Source organism: Podarcis bocagei (genome assembly GCF_964188305.1).
Source record: "Podarcis bocagei genome assembly, chromosome: W".
Lineage (NCBI taxonomy): Eukaryota > Metazoa > Chordata > Lepidosauria > Squamata > Lacertidae > Podarcis > Podarcis bocagei.
The window spans coordinates 32,281,730-32,297,500 of NC_138131.1; the positions used below are offsets into that span (position 1 = coordinate 32,281,730).

Below are 15,771 nucleotides of genomic sequence, written 5' to 3' on the forward strand. Positions count from 1 at the left end.
CTGATGATGAAGCCAAGTGTGTTCTGATAAGCCAAGTTAAATTCAGAGTATTTATAATATTAATTGTCCAAATTTTCAGCTGCTTCTGAGCAATTTGGCTCAGCAGTGATTTCTTGCTGAGTCGCTTTTGTTGATGAGAATTTCTGTGTCCAAGTACGTCCCAGTTCTGCTGTTTGGTTCATGTTCAGCCAAGTCCCTCTGACTCAAGTCTGTGGATGTAGTACAGAGTAATAGTTTGCACAGAGCACATTTGTTTTCACTCTAATTTCCCTAAAGAAGCTCTTCTTTCTGCCTGCCCTCTGCAGGCCTTCTCCTAGTTTTCCTCTGCACCTATTTCTTTCTTTTGCCCTGCATCAGAAACTCAACAGCCAGCCAGCATCCAGGAATAGCTCTTCCATCTCCCTCTCTCTTTCTGAATCACTGTTGTCAACACCATACTTGACTGCTGTCCTTAATAACACACAAGTGGCTCCTTTTGGAAGCGATGAGAGCAAAACTCCATGGATCAGCTAGTGGGGATGCTGAGACAGCAACATTGGCAGCAGCCTTGCTGGAAGACTGAACGAATCACCTATGAGACACGCTAAGTAAGTGCCCACTGGCCTGCAGCCCGTGGATTCCACATCTACTCTCAAATTCCTCTTTATCTGTAAATGCAGTACACTGCCAAATCTCAATTAGATTGCCAGTGACACAGTTGGCTCTGGAGAGCATATTGGAAAACCATACCAAAGGACACTCTTAAACAAGAGTTCAACTAATATGTTCGGGGAACCAAGGATGTTTTATTGCACGATGGTAGCTAATAACAAGACAAAAATAGCCCTCAGTAAACCCTGCCAAGTGCCTGTACAAGGAATAGTCTCTAATATGCCAGGAAAAAGGAAAAAAAATGTTTTAGGGAATCAAGAAGGGATATATAGATATAGATGCATATGCATTTGAATGTATGCTTCTTGAGGGTAGGATTGGCATTTAATGCACACAGAACAAAATCTGCTAGTGCTGTAGCAATGTTGGTCCAATAATAATGAATGGGGCTGGCACATGCATTGCAGATGGTGGATTTCAACTCTAATTGCTTTTTATATTTGGATAAAGGAACACCAGGACCGTCCCTCTTTACAGATAATCAGTGTAATATACAGTGCAACACATCTGAAAATGAGGTATGTTTTTAATCAGCGGAATATCAAAAGCCCATTGATGTCAGATCCTGCACATAACAAGACCATGTACATGATTGTTTAACCAGAGCTGCCTAAAAACCATGGGCTGGATCCAGTAGTACTTAACTGTACAACTATCTCTAACCCATGACTGTTGATCTCTAAGAGTAGCATATGGATGAGATCTCTCTTTAAATTCCAGAGCCCACCATAGGGTTCAAGTTGTAGGCCAGAGCAAGATACCCAAGGAGAATTTCTAGAAGAGAGAATTCTAGACCAGCCAACAGTTCTCATAGATTTATTTAAATGCTCAAAATAACCAAAAAGCCATCTCCCCCACTTCTCCCTATTGTTTCCTACTTGATTGGGAAGGTTTTGTATTTATTTTTGTATTTTCCCTTTGCTTAATCCAAGGCAGCAGCATGCTGATTACCTTTAAAGAAACTGAATTAAGCACCGGGGAGAATGCAAGTGAATAGATTTCCCAGATGTTTCATGTCAGCTTGCAATACTATCAAAATTGATCTATGTGAAGGCTGAAAAGAGGTTCTTCTGGGCCATGAACAGCTGGGTCCTTGTGGGGTTATGGAGTTGGAAACCACTAATCCTCTTCTGCCTGAGCAGACTGATCCTAGATCACCCACAGAATTCCAGAAAATCATCTGATGCCCATTTCTACTCTTTACATGGTAATTTACTAGAGATGATTTACAGTTACACACAAGTATTTTTGGTACAATGGCAGGGAAATACCACCCAGTAGTGATTTAAAATGTGGTCAGTGTTTACTCCAGTACATGCTATTAAGATCTTCTGCTGAGGCCCTTCTCCAGATGCCTCCTTTATCAGAGATATGGTATGCAAAAATTAATACCATAATACAAAAAACCATAAATTATACTTAAATTAATACCCTAATTCAAAATATAATAATAATAATAATAATGGCATTTATATCCCATATTTTCTTCAAGGAGCACAAGGTTGTGTAAATGGTTCTTCCTCTCATTTAATCCCCTCAACAACCCTATGAGGCAGGATAAGTTGGGAGGCAGTGACTTGCCCAAGGTCACCCAGTGAATTTCATGTCCGAGTGGAGATTTGAACCCTGGTCTCCCAGGTCCTAGTCAGACAGTCTAACTGCTATACCGCACTGGCTGATAACAACCACCACCACCACTAAGGCTGTAGTTCTATACACACTTACCTGGAAGTTTTATTGCATTCAGTGAGGTTTATGCAGTGCTTTCTCCCCCTAAAAAATGTACTCTTATTTTGACTCCATTTTATAGTTCAAATCATGAAAAATAAATACAGTAATGGACAAAAGACAAAGATTCACAAAATGTTTGGGGTTTGCAGCCCCCTGCAGCTCCCCAGAAAAAGACCCTACATGACAGTCAGATGCAACCCAGTGATGATGGTGTTGGATCTAGACTTAGGCTGTGCACAAATTACAGTTTACAGTGTTTGAAGCTGAGTACACACGACAGCCATAATCCATATATTTTTTTTGTTTTTGTTTTGAGAAATTCTGATGTTTTACGTGTTTCCCCTCAAACCAGCTTCTGTCTGTTTTGAAACCATAATCCATGGTTAAGCTGAGGTGTATACATTTGAGACATTATTATTATTATTATTATTATTATTATTATTATTATTATTATTATATTTATACCCCACCCATCTGACTGAGTTTCCCCAGCCACTCTGGGCGGCTCCCAATCAGTGTTAAAAACAGTACAGCGTTACATATTAAAAATTTCCCTGAACAGGGCTGCCTTAAGATGTCTTCTGACTGTCAGGTAATTATTTATCTCTTTGACATCTGATGGGAGGGCGTTCCACAGGGCGGGCGCCACTACCGAGAAGGCCCTCTGTCTGGTTCCCTGTAGCCTCACTTCTCGCAATGAGGGAACCGCCAGAAGGCCCTCGGCGCTGGATCTCAGTGTCCGGGCTGAACGATGGGGGTGGAGACGCTCCTTCAGGTATACAGGACCGAAGCCGTTTAGGGCTTTAAAGGTCAGCACCAACACTTTGAATCGTGCTTGGAAACATCCATTGCACATTGCAGACAGCAGATTAACTAATCAGGTAGTCGGGTGAAGACATCCCAGTCCCCTCTCTGGTGTGTACAGCAATGGAAAAATGTAGCTGTGAGGCGGGGAGCAACTTCAGTGCATTCGAAACCACTAAATGCACACATAGCCTCAGTAATGGTAGACTCACCTGAATCAATTCCGTCCTATTGATTTAAATGAGTTTGCTAAGTCTAGGGCCATCATAATCATATTTGTGGTGAATAACAATGGATAAAGTCCTTAAAGGATGGGATAATTAACAGTCACATGATTTGTTTTCTTTATCCAAAGATGTTCATGACCTGACTCTAGGTCCTGCTGTACCTAGTCTCTCTTTTTTTTTAGCGATCGCTCATAGCTGAGTAAGATAGTCTTCCATGAACATGGAAGTGAGACTGTAAGTTACTGCGGAGGCCAGTTCTGGATCCACAAGTCCTTCCACAGTGGGGACATAGGTTCTCGTGTGGGAGTTGATCACAGTCAGGGTTTGCCTGTTACCATAAAGCACCAATGCTGCAGCAAGCAAAGGCTCCAGCAGCTCAGTCAGCTGCTTGTGGCTGGAAAGCCAGACAGGATGTTTGTGACTGTTGCCATGGAAACAAAGGGGCAGTCCATTCTGTACTGAGCACCGGATGTTAGCTCAGAGTGTGTGTCATATGACCTGTACTGGAAGTACATGGGTGGAGTTTCTTCTTGCTGTTGTCGAGTGCAGACGTGTTTCTCTGTACTGATATGAGAGACAGAAATAAAAGATGTAAATAGTTTTCTGTCTGCTTCTTTCCCCTCTCTGGGGGACACCAAAGGGGAGAGAGGGTGAACGGTGTGTTCCTCTCACACATCTGAGATGAATCGCCGGGACCTCGCCTGCTTATCAGCAGAGTGGAGACGCGGGGAGGTCGACAGGAATATCTGCCGGTGCCTACGCTGTGGCACATTCCTCTGACCCAGGCAGAATTCCAATACTGCCTTAAAGTCCTTAAAGGATGGGATAATTAACAGTCACATGATTTGTTTTCTTTATCCAAAGATGTTCATGACCTGACTCTAGGTCCTGCTGTACCTAGTCTCTCTTTTTTTTTAGCGATCGCTCATAGCTGAGTAAGATAGTCTTCCATGAACATGGAAGTGAGACTGTAAGTTACTGCGGAGGCCAGTTCTGGATCCACAAGTCCTTCCACAGTGGGGACATAGGTTCTCGTGTGGGAGTTGATCACAGTCAGGGTTTGCCAAGTGTGCCTTCCTGTTAGCACCTTTCTCCTTTTTGTCCTGAGTTTGAGTGTCTTCAAAGCCCATGACACCTTTGGTAAAGCCTGTTCTCTAATTGGAGCGCTCACAGGCCAATGTTTCCCAATTGCTGATGTTTATAGTACTTTTTTAAAAAATAGATTTGCCTTGAGAGAGTCTTTAAACCTCTTTTGCATTACGTTTTCCATTTTTAAGTTTGGAATAGAGTAGTTGCTTTGGAAGATGATAATCAGGCATCCTCACAACATGACCTGCTTTGGGTAAAAGGTAAAGGTACCCCTGCCCGTATGGGCCAGTTGTGTCCGACTCTAGGGTTGTGCGCTCATCTCACTTAAGAGGCCAGCACCAGCACAGCACACAAAAACGCCGTTTACCTTCCTGCTATAAAGTGGTACCTATTTATCTACTTGCACTTAAGGGTGCTTTCAAACTGCTAGGTGGGCAGGAGCTGGGACCAAAAGATGGGAGCTCACCCCGCCGCGGGGATTCGAACCGCCGACCATACGATCGGCAAGTCCTAGGCACTGAGGTTTTACCCACAGCGCCACCCCCGTCCCTTTTGGGTAAAAGGTAAAGGTACCCCTGCCTGTACGGGCCAGGTACATGTCTGTTATTATATCTGTATAGCCTTCACAAGGGACATTATACCAGTCTCCCCTATCTTGGTGTCATCCAGAAATTTTGGACCACAATTCTGATCAGACCCAACCAGCATGGCTCATGGTCAGGGATGATGGGAACAGTTCAAAACATTCCAGCTTCTATATGTGATGGTCGTCCAAAACATCTGTCTTATACGTTTGTTGCAGAGATTTTATACTGTATAGAATGTTACTTTGATCTGATGCCTCAAATGCCTAGCATTTTTTCAGACACACACAAAAAAAAAATCTTAGGGGGGAAAATGCCATCTTCTTGTACAGAAGCAGGATACTCACATATTTTCTAACAAAACAGGGAAAGCCTTTTGGGGATCTTGAAAGCATCTACTGCCAGAAGGCATGTGTGAGTTACAGCAAAAGCACAATAACTTGTAGCTTCTTCACCTGACAGACCCTGGCAATGTAAGTCAATAATTATCCTGTTTAAAAAACTGTCACAGAAAAGTGTGATATGGCACACACTGGCCGCCAGAAATGAAAGAGAAGTGTATGTGAAAAATGCCTGTGAAAAATGCTGGCTAGGGACTTGCTAACTGAGCTCAGAGAAGTGACTAACGGATTGTCCTTTTAAAAGTGTTAAGATCACCAGGACTGGAGGAATTAATTTCCAAACTCTAGTTTGTCTTCCGCCCAGCTCCCTTTGAAAGAAATCCATCTCTTGTTCTCATTGATTTCTCTCGGAGACACTGAAATGCTTCTCTCTCGAGTTTGCTGCCACTTTCTTTAGGAAGTTCCGCTTCTGACAGGCATACAGGACATGCATCTATAAACAAATATAGACCACTGGGATGTTAAGTAAAGCGAATGAATATTTTGTTTTATGAGGTGTGTTCAAGGCTTTTCAGCTCCTCTTTCCTGGCAGTGAGGGTTCCTTTCCATAACTTGTGATTTGCAGCCATACTCAGTGGGGCTGCAATTCTGCCACCTGAGCCCAATAAACCAGTTGGTGATATACGGGATACTTGATCAAATCTATCTATCTTATCTGACTATTTATGCCTTGGTGATCATCATTGTGTAGGAAAACCTTGGTCATATGCTGGGGTGAGGTGGGGGGTGGGTCCAGTCTTGAATACTGTTAAAATACGATCTTGAAAGGGAAAGAAAAAATACAGATGTTTCGTGTCAAGAAATTTAAGACATGGCTGTGGGCTGTGAGTAACTGATTCTTGCTACAATTGATGTGTTCTGTTAGAAGCTGAGCTTTGGTGCTTCTAATTTTATGGATTCAGACGTCGCTTTTTGAATCTGGATGCTTTCAGGTGTGGAATGCACACTTTCTTTTACTGCATCCAAGTTTGTTTGACTCGCTGTATTTCAGATTCTTCTCCAGTTCCTTGACTGGACAGGTAGAGGTCTTCTTGATAATGGCTGCTTACCTGGCTCAGGCGTAGGCAACAGTTGTGGCTCATCGTGGGCAGAAGCTTCTCCTCCTCCTCTCCCACTCTCCAGGGTGGCAGGGGAAACAGGGTCATTCCAGGATCAAATTAGAAGCTGGGTTGGCTTTTGTAAACCCGGGAATGTCCCTGGAAAATCGGGACACTTGGAGGGTATGAAAATATGCTTTTTGCTCAATGAAGAAATTGTGTGCATTTTAGATCCATGACGTCATGATTCTAATTATATTTCCCGTGGAACAGGTATGGCCAAATTAAATTAACACATTGAGGGATTTATTTCATTTCACTCCTCTGATAATGACTTTTATTCATTGAAGGCCCTTTGCCTTTGCTGTTTGTTCCTTCCTTTTTTCCCACAGGCCTCTTTAGCTGAAAAGGTTTAGCATGTCTTCATGGAAGTAGTTGTCATGCTGTGGAAAAAATCACAAGCAACAAAAAGTCAGAATTGTCAGTTCAGAAGACACCGCTTGTTCCACTGGGTAAAAACTGAGAAAGCAATGCTGGCAAATGATCTTTAGAAAGGTGGTGGAGGAGGAGGGAGGGAGGGTGGTAAAGGAGGGAAGCAGCAACAGAATGAAGATAAAAAGGCTTGCAGGCTTTATTCTCATTGACGGTTGGCAACAGGAAATCTGTTGGCGGAGAAGAAGAATATCTGATAGGTCATCTGTTGTGTAATGAAGAATAGAAGACAGGAGACAAGCTGGGAGAAGCAAGGTGATTCCAAACCTCTGAGGGGCATGAGATCTTACGAGGGAAAACATGAAAGCAACACCTTTATAAGCTGACCAAAATTAATTTCATATCAGTGAAGCTGACAAAACCCATTTTTTACATTATGGGTGAAACTGTGGAAGCTGTGTGTATGTGAAAGAACCCATTCATTTTCTTGGAGTAATATTGTTTAATTACATAAAATATTCTTGAGTTGATTTTTTAATAGCAATATATAGTATTAATATACCAAGGATACGACCCTAATATCTTAGTTTTGTTTGCAATCTGAAGGACAGACACTACCAGATATGTTTTCTGATTTTAGTTACAACCTTATTTATTTTAGGTATTTTTACACTGCCCGCAGTCATATTCCTAGGGTGTGCTCTCAGTTTATTACTGCTGCCATTTTGGACAATGTAGTTGCAGCTATTTCAGTTATGTGACGGTTTAAGTTTTTATTAATTTAACAGTGCAAGCCTTTGCATGTTTACTCAGAAGCAATGCCTACTGTTTTCAATGGGGCTTACTCCCAAGTAAGTGTGCATAGAAGTTTAATCTAAATTGTTAAAAATGAACCCTTTAATGTAAGGGTTCTGATCTCTAGGTAGTAAACAACAGGAAGCTGGTTTTGTGAAAAGGAGATGTGGTTACTTGGTGTTGTAATGTCAAAGCTGGATCTCAAAGCCTCCAACACATAAGAAGTTTTGGATGATAGTAATGGCACACTTAATTCACATTATCCACTTTTGTTTTATTGATGGACAGTATGTCCTATATTGTTTGGAGGTAGAAGCTCAGGGGGCACAGGCTATTTCTTAAAAAGACTGTGTTTATGTATTCTCAGAAATAACTCAGTTCATTGTGTGCATAGGATTGCGACTTAATGCTTACATGGGCCACAGTCACTTATGGACTCATTGTTAAAACCGTGTTTATAGAAGACAATCTTATTTGGCTACGAGTGATAGCCAAAGAAGAAGAAGAACTCAAGGGAACTGAATTTTGAGTAGACACGTATGGAATTGTGTGCAGAAGCTGTGTCTCCAGCTTCCAACATCGGCTCAAAACTCTCACACAAGTCTCCTATACAGAATCGCCACTGGCCTATTGCTCTCCATCCTAGGATAGTATGGCAACAGAGCAACCTCTTTGGAAATGTTAAATCACAGCATGGTCAGTGGCCGGTCCGAGTCTTTATCTTAACAAAGGAACTGGTATGGCTTGTTCAGCAGCCATATTAGATTTTAAGCAGGCCCTGGATAGGCCCACTATATTATTCAGTCTGAGCCCACAAGCTCATAATAGAAGGGACTGAGCTGTCTTGGGAATTCATTGGATTCTGAGCCAGCCCCACTGTGGTCATCTGATGGCATCATCCGTGATCATTGCACCAGCTTCAGTCAGGTACAGTGATTTGCCTGCTTCCTACTTTGCACCCCAACCGGCCCTTGTGTCAGGGCAAAGAACCTGCTGGTGATCCTGCCATTCCATTAAACCCCACTGGGCAGCAGCTGGGATTAGAAGTGCATCCTAACTCAGTAAATTAATAGGAGTCTGTCCAAAAGATTTTAATGGAGATATCGGCATTAATTTTTCCTGGCCTCACATATTTTAAGGAACACCCCCTCAAATGAAGTGTAAAATTAGTAGTTGTGCCAGACCTTGGTGGAATATAGGATTTACTCTTGGAATGTGAGGAAGAACGTTGGTTGAATGCATACATTTTACCTAATATTCCTTAGCCATCTGCACTTAAGTAAGATGATTATTGGGTGCTTCCCACCTCCGTGCAAAGTTGCTTTGCTAATTTGGAAAGCAGCAAAATAGCCATCTTCTTTCATCACATTGAGCGAGCTAAAATGCTAGAAGAATAAACATTCTAAAAGCGCTGAAGAAGCAGATACAAATGTTCTACCCAAACAAGGACGAGAACTTTTAGCCAACTGCTGTCATTAGTGATTGCTGTGACAGGAAGCAAAACACACAGTTCTCATCTCCATAATGACTCTGGGTTATGCATTGAGTCTGGATCATGCTGATTATTTCCCAGGCACTTGCCTAAGAGCTGGAGAGGTTCACCTGTGGGGTAGCACTCATCAGCCTTAGCCTCACATATTATTCCTTGAAAAGCTCGTGAGCAAGTTCTCCACCCCCACAAAAAATTCCACTGGGCAATGAATTAAAAATGACGGCTCAATAGATGGTGAAAACAGGAAAATAGAATATACAAAACATTCCTAATGACCAGGTCTTGAAAAATTTACTAGATAGATCGCTAGTTCTCAGGGAGCTAAACTCATTAAGAGACAATCTTACGAACGGTGGGGTCTTTGTGGGCCTTCCAGTTCAGGCCCCAAAATTAGCATTGGAAAAAATTCCCAATACTGTATTATTTCGTAGTAGTTGCTAACAAGCTCCTTTTCCAAAAGGCTGTTGCGGAGAATCTGATCACAGCATCTCATTAACCAGCCATCTTGATGCTGAGGTGCTGAGGGAATGATCATCTCCTGGGGTTGGGGAGCTTGATGCGTTCCTAATGATGGGAATGTGCTCTCACCCAGTCCTCCATTGTAAGGTTGCCTTAAATGCTCTGTCTTCTTACAGCTGCGTGACTCAGTGTGTGTCCTTTCTTTCCCAATGGAGTTGCTGAATTGTTAGAATACCGGGAGTCGCTGTAAATTGATACAGGCTGTCATGACAGTGCCAAGCACCTTGTCATCACTCAATAAATTGTAATAATTAATAGTGTCTGGATGACCTCATTGGGTGACTGAATGACACAGGTTATACTGGATGACAGCATCTTTCCAATCCGCTAAATTAAGCGAGCTGGGTATACACTAGGTATGGAGCATGAATAGTGACACCTTGTAGAATCAGAGAATTGTTTCACACTTCATTTGCAAACTAGGAGAAAGGAAATGAATTAAACTTCATGCAAACACTCAGGAGATTTGGAAAGAGTCCTATCTCTAAGTCGTCTGTATTATTCATCCGAAGGAATTCAGTATCAAAGTAATTATTAATGATAATTCCAAAGTAGTTGTGCCGCTTCAGGATTTTTATGATTAAGAATGAAATGAATTAGTAATAAAAATCCTAATGCATAGTTATCCTTAAATATGATTTCCTATCTAGTTTTGAATCTCCTTGTGTTTTGATTATGAGTGATTAAAAAAATGTTTTGGCAATAGTATCACTTTTAAAGGGATATGATTTCACTAAAGGTATCTACTAACTTTTCTCAACTATTGTGTGCCCTGTCATTAACTGATTAATATTGCTGCTGCCATATTTGTGAAATTACAATATTTTAAATATTGTTTTAAATAATAGATCAACTTTTAGAATCATCATGACGGACATAAGAATCCTAGAGTGATATGTTGAAGACAGTGCAACAGATTGATAACATCAGTCCCTGGCATTTGCCATGTGTGGGTCAAGTGCAGCAGACAGATGACTATAATCTCTCGCATCATTATCCACATTTTGCTGGAAGGAATTACTAGGGCAAGAGCAGGAGGTGTATGCCGTATGTGTGTGTGCATGTGCAAAATAACAGCAATAGGCAACTTGACCACACCATTACTTTGTTCATCAGATATGTTAAATAGGATATCAAAGTTTTGATACAATGTAAAATCAAATTTCTTGCAGCCTCCTTTAGTGACACGGGATGCATGTACATGTGTGTCTTTGTGTCTTTTTAGGATGTCTGTCTTAGTTTTTATACTTGGATTTAATTTTCATAAAGTAAATTAATTAATTAATTAATTGTAATTAATTAATTTTGTAATTTTTCTAAGTTGTTATTATTATATTATATTATATTATATTATATTATATTATATTATATTATATTATATTATGCAAATTAGGCCTTTCCAAAGTCTCTCCAACAGGACACAGTTTAGCAAGACCTCAGTGGAGGCAGCACATGCAATGTTGAGTACTACCCCATGCTTGACCTTACTTTTTCCTTCTATAAGATAAAAAAATTCCTTCCAGTAGCACCTTAGAGACCAACTACCGGTAAGTTTGTTATTGGTATGAGCTTTCGTGTGCATGCACACTTCTTCTATAAGATGTGAGACATGAGGAAGATGCCTGAGAACTCAAAAGAATCAACAGTTTAGCTGTGTACAGGAACTTCACCACTAATTCAGTTATCTATTCCTGCCACTTATCATGCAGTCATCACTGATTCCTCCTCACCACCCCAGAGATGTATTAGTTTTATCGTACGACCTATACACTATACCTGTATGGCCTGTATTCTGGTACCTATTTTATATGGCACAGTGCTTGCCGTTTGCCCTATTTTAGAACCAATTGCAACAACAAAAAATGCAGTGATGCCTGCATCTCACTCTGAAAATGCAGCCATTTGAGAAATAAATAAAAGAAATGCCCTAATTAATGGTATGTGAAGCTATGCTTTCCCAGCTGTAGGGAAATATTGTGATGTCAATATTTTAGTATTGTGAAATTAACATCGCAAAGATACTTGGGTGGAGCATGCCACAAGACATTGTGGAAGTGGTACTTGAGTTGCTTGCTTCTATACTACTATACTATAAATCCCTTGTCATTTAATGCAAACCAAGTGTATCTCTGCTTTCTTTTGCTGGAGGTATTGGGCCGTTTGCTCCTGATTGCCTCTCTTTATTGGCTTTCTTTTCACTTCCTAAGTGTTTCTCCATTTTTAAAAAACACTCCATCCTCGGCTCCTTGAATGGATCCCCTTTTATTTGCTGCTTCTGTATGTCATTAAGTCTGTGTGACACCATACATCTGTGTCTCAGCAGGCATTTTCTGCAGACCAGTGAGTCATTAGAAAAGATGTGATGAGTCCCAGATGTTAAAGGAACATGGTAGCACTCCATGGTCTACAACTGGGACAAATAAAAGCCAAAGGGTTTAAGTTTATTAGGCACCACAAAGTAAAATGAGTTCATTTTGCTATAAGAAAGTGGGTGACATTGATGACTTTACAGGTACTCCATCTATCTATCTATCTATCTATCTATCTATCTATCTATCTCTATCATCTGAAGCTGGTGGTGGTGGAGGAAAAGAAGTCTACATGTAAACTCAGCCCAGATATGTTCCTTCATGCTGAAAGTTTTCAACACGTTTACATATTTTGCTAGTACATTGAGTCATTGGCTGTGGTTCTGCTTATTGTTGGTCTCCTTGCCTTCCACTGCCAATCTCAGTGGACACCAGCCATGATAACTCTTTCCTCCACCTGAAGGGTACAGTCAGAGGGTTGCTGTTGCTACCCCCACCCAGCATCTGCTACCTGAGGCAGTTGCCTCACCCTGCCTAACGAAAGGGCTGGCCCTTCTAAGGGATGTAATGCAGGTATAATGCTTCCATTTGCATAGAGATGCTGACAGAATTTTCTAACACCAGGACTTCAGATGGTAAACCTGCTAGCAGTGTGTTCTATTGTACAATACTAAATCCAATCACAGTACCAAATAAATGCATATTGTTTGTCATCATCACCATCATTTGCTGCTATAATGTTGTCACCTAATGGCGTTGGGTGTTTTAGCACATGTTTAAAAAGTTATTTTAGCTGTAAAACAGACAAACTGTTGGTAAAAGTATCTATGTAATAATAGCCTCGTAGAGTAACACCAAGAGAGAAAATTAAGGAAACAATTATGAGAGTATTTTTCATAGTGTCTATTTAATGATTTAGTACTGCAATTTAAGCTACTGTCCTGCTAAGAGGTAGCATTTAGTGTTTACCCTTTAATGCTCATTTTGTCCAAAAAGTCTACTGTTTATTGAAGTTTTTTAATAAAGCCCCATACTTTCGTAATATTTAAGATACCAGAGTGGCTAAAGTAGAAAAATTAAATATTCTGTCTTCATAAATATACAGGTTCATGGAGAGCAAAATCTTCTTGTTGGAGTATCCTGGAATGGCTGATAAGAATGGAGGCTTAATTTCATGAGGCCCAAATCCAACATATGCTATAGAAGCCTGGCCAAAGTTCACAGATGCACATTTAACAGGAAAAACCTTCTAAGCACATTTGGCTCAACACACTTTGATGTCTTCCTACTATTGGGAATCCTTCACTTTCGTCGTTCCTAATTGTGAGGAGGCTTCCAAGCATGTTCACCCAACACTTCACTTGCAGCTCCTTTCAGACTTTCCCTCTCAATGTAGGAAGTTTGGGGTAGGGTGGGCACATTTGGGGGTGTTGACAAAAAGACTGGTGTGGGTATGACCAATCACCATACACAATTTATGCCCACATAGTCCATTCCAGAAATACAATGTGGGTAATGAAGGTGCTTATAGATGGATGCTTAATATTGCAATCAGGTTATTCCGTTAATTTGCAGTAGGTTCCCCCCCTCCATGGAAAAGGTAAATCCGGATTAAGAGTGTGTGGAGGGGAATACAGACTGGCATTTTGATGACAATAGCACTCTGTGGGTGCTTCAAAAAACACCTATTCATGTGAAGCACTGATCCCACAATAAAGATCTGTCCAGAGGCACCACACTCATAAAGCCCCATTGCTGCCCCACCATGCCTGTGGCGCCTTAATTTTGCAGACATCACATTGTAGAAGCAGCTACACAGTTGGCAAGGTAGTTGAAACAGGTATGAAAGCAGAGGGATGTCACTTTGGGTTTTCTTTGTACAGTTGAAGAAGTAACCTTGAAAGATACTAAAGAAAGCTTTTCAGTTTTATTTTTGGCATATTCTGATGCTGTTTTAACTGGTGTTTGATTTTGTCTTCCTGTGTTAGTTTCATATTTTATAACACACACACACACACACACACTTTTTATTATTAAATAAAGAAATAAGAATATTTCTTTATTCTATATTATAGCTCTATTCAGGTGTTTAAACACAAGCATTGATAATTGTGCGTAAGAGGAGCCTGGGGTTGTTATCAGGTTTTTCTCTGTGATGGGGACAGTTTATGCCCATCCTGCAGGTGGCCTCCTTGCAGACATGCCCTCAGCATGGACAGTGTTGGGAACAGCTGATGAAGGACATGACAGTAAGAAGGCACAGGGCAGATGTTGCTTTCCTTTCTGTCTGATGCTGGTCATGTGCCAAAGTTCAAATTTGCTGAAATCTGGAATTTTGTGGAAGGAGATGGCAATCCAGTTTGTGACCCACTGGAATCTGTGTGGCACATGTCAAATCACTTAGAAGGACACGGGCTAAAGAAGATCATTTCAATGGGATAAACATGAGCCTCTTCACATGTATGCGTGCCCAGGGGGAGCTGTGAAGTTTGATGGTTTAGTCTTCCCCTGGTGCCATTGTTGTGCACAGCAACCAAATCCTCTAGTGAATGTTTGTCTGTTGTACACATGGAGAATTCCTACATGCAAGGAGTTCAGCAAGTGTAGGAGCTTTCCATGCATGCATCAATTCATGCAGAAAACTCTATCCAGCAAACATCAATTCGGTATTTGCTGGGGGGTGGGGCATGGTGGCAGTATGTAGTGATAGGAGTGGGTGAGGACCTAGTGTACATGGCCTGATGATCCCTTCTGTGCATAGATTCACAGAATCAATCATAGAATTGTAGAAGTGGAAGGGTCATCTAGCCCAAACCTGGAATGCAGGAATCCCAACTAGATCATACATGGCAGATGGCCATCCAACCTCTCCTTAAAAACCTCCAAGAAAGAAGAGTCCACCGCCTCTTGTGGGAGTCTATTCCACTGTTGAACAGCTCTTACTGCCAGAATGTTGTTCCTAATATTTAGTCAGAATCTCCTTTCTTGTAATTTGAAGCCATTGGTTTAGGTCTTAGCCTCTGGAGCAGGAGAAAACAAGCTTGCTCCATCTTCCAATGTGGCAGCCCTTGAGATATTTGAAGATGGCTATTATCTCTCCCCCTCAGTCTCCTCTTTATCATGTTAAATATACCCAATTCCCTCAACTGTTCCTCATAAGGCTTGGTTTCCAAGCCCTTTATCTTCTTGGTCACCCTCCTTTGCAGACATTCAAGCTTGTCAATAGCCTTCTTTAATTGTGATGCCCAAAACTGAACACAGTACTCCATCCAGATGTGGAGTACTCCAAGGCACAACAGAGTTGGGACTATTAGTTCTCTTGATCGGGACACTATGCTTCAGTTAGTGCAGCCTTGAATACTTTTAGCTTGCTTTGCTGCTACATCACACTGTTGACTCATGTTAAGTTTGTGGTCTACTGTGTTCCCCCTATAATGACGTTAACCCTGGGAACGCATTTTTCTTGCACTATTTGTGCCTTCTTGTTAATTCATTTTGTTCTCTCCTCACTTTTCTGTCTATATTCCACAGCGTGTGTTGCCCACTCTTGCCTTTCTGCATCATTAACACTCTTGCTGGATCTCTTTGTTTGGGTGCTTCCAGACTGCGTCACCATTTTTGACTGGGATTCATCTGCATGCTGGCAAGTTCAGTTTGCACAACGTTAGATGACTGGGAGACCTTGTGCAGCAAATCAGCT

The 15,771-nt window shown here is 41.3% G+C and overlaps 1 long non-coding RNA gene across 1 annotated transcript in view; it reads left to right on the forward strand.

The window, feature by feature from the left end:
* The first annotated feature begins 3,743 nt into the window (after positions 1 to 3,743).
* LOC308577914 overlaps positions 3,744 to 15,771 on the forward strand; it is a 131,398-nt gene continuing 119,370 nt past the window's right edge. Inside the window, exon 1 of the long non-coding RNA XR_014003769.1 lies at positions 3,744 to 3,897. This is a non-coding gene — a long non-coding RNA (uncharacterized lncRNA). The remainder of the gene's footprint in view (positions 3,898 to 15,771) is intronic.